We start from the raw sequence: 5,172 nt of genomic DNA on the forward strand, positions 1-5,172 counted from the left end.
ATTCAGAGATGTGCCTCTGTGTTGTATAGCTGGTGTAATAACCTCTGCATTTCAACCTTCCTCTTCCACTAAGCATACTGTGAGTGCTCTTCTATATAATTAAACATTCCTTATCAACATGCTTTCTTTTACAACGTAGTGACATTTGATCTCTTGGATTAATTACTATAACTTACTTAGCCATTGTCTATGGTTGCACGTGGAGTCCTTGCTAGAATTTTGTTGTATTTACAATGAACATTCTTGGCAACTAGCCGCTATGGGTAATCATAAGAACATTTGAGATCATCTTGGTAAATACTGTCAAATTGTTTTTCAGAATGCCTGTATCAGCTGCAATCCCAACAGCTTTAAGAGTCCAGTTCACTGTACCAATGTCAGTATCAACACAGACTTTAGAAAGAACTTGGTCAAGCCTGATGTGGTGGTTCATGTCTATAATCCCAGGACTCAGGAAGCTTGCCAGGGAATTATTTTGCGTTGTAGGTCAGCCTGGGCTACAGAGACCTTGTCTCAAAGAATACACAAAGAAGGAAAGAATCAAAAAATAAAGAAAAGGGAGGGAAGGAATGGGAGGGAGGAAAGACCTTTATTAGTTTTACAAATGTGGAAGTGAGGTGTTGTTTTCTTCTGTATTTTTTAATTGCTGGTTTAAATACGCCTATATTCATTGTCATTTCTGCATGTTCTGTGGCTTGCCTATTCATGTTCTTAAGTTACCTTCTTCATTCTTCCTTTTGTATTGTTGACATTTTCATTATAGAGCTGGAGAGACGGCTCAGTGGTGAGAGCACTGGCTGCTCTTCTGGAAGTCCTGGATTTTGTTACTAGTACCAACACAGTGGCTTGCGACAGTCTGTAACTGCATTGCTGGGGGTTCTGAAGCCTTCTTCTGGCCTCCACAGGCACACAGATGGTACACAGATATATATGCAGGCAAAGCACCATCCACATAACACTAAATAAATCTTTAAAAAATGTATTATACTTGAAACACTTAATAGATAATACATGAAAATTCTTCATCCCACTTTGTCATTTACTTTCAATTTTTGTTTCTGTATTTTGACATATAAAAGTGAAAAATTGGGGTTGGGAATGCAGCTAAGTGGTAGAGAACTTCCTAGCATGGGAAAAGCTGCTGTATCAGCACTGCCCCCCCCCCCAAAAAAAAAAGAGTAAAAAATTTTATGTAGCCATGTATCTATTTAGGTGTTATTTTCCTTGGTTTTCTGCTCAGAAAAGTCTTTCTCTTCACAAAGTGATTCTGGAAGTGTCTGGAATTTTTAAAAAGTTGAAAATAGATTTTAAAAAAGAAACAGAAAGTTAGAGTATCCGGGTATTAAAATATGTTCAAGCTTCAGGGAGGTGTGACAAGTAGCTCTCTGCCCATTGGTGACTTGGGGATCCAGGCTCCTTGCTCGAAGCTCTGTCACTTTCAACACATGGCATCTATTAAGTCAAGCCAAGCAGTTGAAGGTGACTTCATGGGATTTATGGACCAGGCCTAAAAACACCTACTCACATCTTATTGGCAAGAAACTAACCAGAAGGCTTATGTAATTTCAAGAGATACTGAAAAATATAGACACAAAGAACACTGGGAGGTAAAGCTCATCTCTGAGCAGCGAAGAGGAGGAGATGGGATCATTGGCTATCTCGGCAGCCCCAACCCTCCCTTCTGGTGCCCATGCTCTGGCAGTCCCATTAGTGTGGAGGAAAGATATGACACAGGTGTCATACCCAAGTGCTCGGCTCTAGTCCTGCTTTGTCCTGGTATATCCCTGCTATTGAAAAAGCAAATCCAAGTTTAGCCCCCCGGAAGAGGATTCTGAGTGGAGGTGAGTACAACAGGAAAGAAGACCGAGAATACTGTTTATTAGAAATGAGAAGACAGCTCGTTTATTAGGAGGGGGCAGGGGATATTTATACCCAAGGGTGAATGAGTGGTTGGGGCCATATGGTGTTATGCTACTAGCTGGGGCAAGAACATTGATGGAGTTTCATTTGCATACTCGGGACCACTAGGGATCAGGGGGAAGGAATCTTATAAGGTCATACAGCTCAGGGATGTTTCAGCCCAGCCATCAGATAAACAGCAACCAGCCCTTGTAACCCTGGAGACCATGGGCTTGTCAGTTGCTACATACACCAGGGCAATCGGTACTCTGCCAAGGGGCTCTGTGGGTGCCAGAGCAAGGTTGGGGAGAAGCCAAGCTCCCACCACTCTCAGGATGAGAAAATCTGAGGTTTTAGGCATGCTCCGACCCTTTCTCAGCTCCAGGCCAGCCCCATATGCAAGCTCCTTGCTGGCTCTATAACTCTGAAGACGCCGTGTTATTATTCTCAGTCTCAGGTTCCACCTCAATAGGAGAGTCTGAGTGAGCTGCCTCCACCATGGCTCTGCCACTGAAGACTTGTCACCCAGAACCCCAACACACTAAATGGATAAAAAGAGTTGCTCTGGCTAGAGGAAGGCGAGGCCTGGGAGTGCTGCTCCTTCACTTCTCAGGGCAGCACTTAAGTGACTTTTGGGCCTCAAGTCCCTGCAAGGCACTCTTTAAAAACTGGTGTTCTACATCCCAATGGGATGACTATGAATGTTCGGGCCACTGAACAGCACAAGCAACCCTTGAGATGGTCCCTTCTGTCACTCCACCCTCACCCTTGGTACTGGGTTTCTGTGTGTGCTTGGTGAGTGTTCTACCATTGAGCTACATACTAGACTGTCATCAAATCTTATTGATCACCTATCTGGTGATGGGGGTGTGGTGGGGAAGTACAATGATTAGGCCTGTGGCATCAAAGGCTACGTGTAAGTCTTGAATCCGATACTGGATTAACTGAGGGCTTCAATTTTGAGCAAGTTTTTATTTCTGGCTCTATGAAAACTGGGGAAACGGGAATCTCAAAAGCCTGCCCTCCCACACCGTGCTTGCATTCTTTCTTAACACATAACTCTTGACAATATTGCATATGAGCTATTTACCATCCTGCTTGGTGTGTCTCCCCATTAAAATGTCAGCTTCATGAAGCAGCTACTTTCGTCTGTTTTCTTCCTTGTTGTGTGCCTGCCTAGCACCTGTTTTCCAAGCCACCACTTGGTAAATATTTGTTAAATGATGTGGATACCCTTAAAGCAGCCCGAGCGGGGTGAGGAACAGTGTAAGCATTTAGAAAATGTTAATTGCCACTATTTTTATGACGTGTTATAGATGACGGTCCTGTGTTGAAAAAGATAGAATATCATGGTTGGTGGTATATGTCTTTAATTCCAGCATTTAGGAGAATAAGAACTGTGTGTATGGCCAGCCTAGGCTCATAGAGTAGGTCAAAAAGAGAGGGGAGGGAGTAAGGGCAGAGAAGGGAGTGGGGGAGGGGAGGGGAGGGAAGGAGAGGAAAGGAAGGAAGGGGATAGGAAGGAGGGAGAGGTAAAAGGTCAGAAGCTATTCTTGCCTTTCTGAACTTTTTAGTCTGGAAGGGAGACAAATATAAGACAAAGAGCAAAAACTGTAAGTTGTGGTGAGTGTCCTAAAAGTTTAGGGTGCTATCAAAGGACATGACAGAAATATATTATTTTCAAGGCATAGTGAGTGCTCAAAGCTGACTTGAGAGGAAAATGTTTAATCTGAGATCTGACAGGTGAACATTAGTGAGTCAGGCACGGAGAGACAGCAGTCTAGGCAGGGTGTGTGTGTGTGTGTGTGTGTATGTGTGACTGTGTGTATGTGAGTGTGCATGTGGTGTATTGTATATGTATGACTGTGTGTGTGAGTGTTTTATGTTGTGTGTGTGAATATGTGTATGTGCATGCATGTGTGTGTGTGATGGCATGTGTGTATCTATGTCTGTGTGAGTGTGTGTATATATGTGTGTAAGTGTGTGTGTGTGTGAGGTGTGTGTGGGTGTGTGTGTGCATGTAAGTGTGGGGTGTGTGTGAGAGTTGTGGGGCATGTGTGTATGTATGAGTATGTATATGTGAGAGTGTGTATGTGTGTGTGTGTGTATATGTGTGTATTTATGTTAGTGTGTGTGTGTGTGTATTTGTGTGTGTTTAAGGTGCATAGAGTTTCTGAGATCTGAAGGAAAAGCATCAAGTAAGGAGGTAGGTACAAGTTCACCTGGAAGGCACAGAACCTTCTCACTCCAGAAGGGCTGAGTCTACTCAGCAATGGGTCCTGTAGGCCAGGATGTGACTGCAACAGAGGAGGGACATAATCGTGGTCGCAGGTCCTGTAGAACAGCTAGGCCAGGAAAAGCAGTGGCAGCTTCCAAGGCAGCACTTCACAGCCTATACCGTGCTCCTCTTTCTGTGATCTGTTTTCCTGGGTCCTCCCTTACTCAGACAAGTTTTCCCTCCTTGGTATTTACTAATCGAGGTATACTGTTCAGTCTGGATACTGCAGAACTTTCTAAGAGCTAGCAAAAGACTTACCATCACAAGAAGAATGGTGCTCGTCCCTTTGCAGTTAGGCAGAAGCAGATTCTCACATTCCAAATATGACTCTGAAAATGCTTTCTCTGACAAGGTATTTTCTAAGATGCCTGAACTTAGATGGTTGTTTTGCTCTGCAACTGTGGTTTTTAGCCTCTAAAATGTCTACATTGCTAATCGGTTGCCCTAATAGATAAAAGTTTAAAACTCACATTTGTTTTCTATTATTTGTTATTATGTGTATGTGTGTGCACATGTCTACAGAGGGCAGACATTGTGATCCCCCTGGAGTTGGAGTCACAGGCAGTTGTGAGCAGCCTGATGTGGCTCTGCTCCTCTTCAAGAACAATACATACTCTTAGCCTCTGAGTCGCCTCTCCAGACTTTTCTAACTCAATAGGTACATATTCGATTCTCTCTCTCTCTCTCTCTCTCTCTCTCTCTCTCTCTCTTCCTTCCTTTCTTTCTTTTCCTTCCTCCCTCCCTCCCTCTCTCCCTTCCTTCCTTCCTTCCTTCCTTCCTTCCTTCCTTCCTTCCTTCCTTCCTTTTTTTTTTTTTTCTGACAGGGTTTCTCTGTGTAGCCCTGGCTGTCCTGTAACTCACTCTGTAGACCAGGCTGGCCTCGAACTCAGAAATCTGCCTGCCTCTGCCTCCCGAGTGCTGGGATCAAAGGCGTGTGCCACCACTGCCCCGCTACTCGATTCTTTCTTAAGCAGTGATGAGACCACTAACCTTTC

Source organism: Mus caroli, unplaced genomic scaffold (genome assembly GCF_978045245.1).
Source record: "Mus caroli unplaced genomic scaffold, Mus_caroli_1 scaffold_11, whole genome shotgun sequence".
NCBI classification, from domain to species: domain Eukaryota; kingdom Metazoa; phylum Chordata; class Mammalia; order Rodentia; family Muridae; genus Mus; species Mus caroli.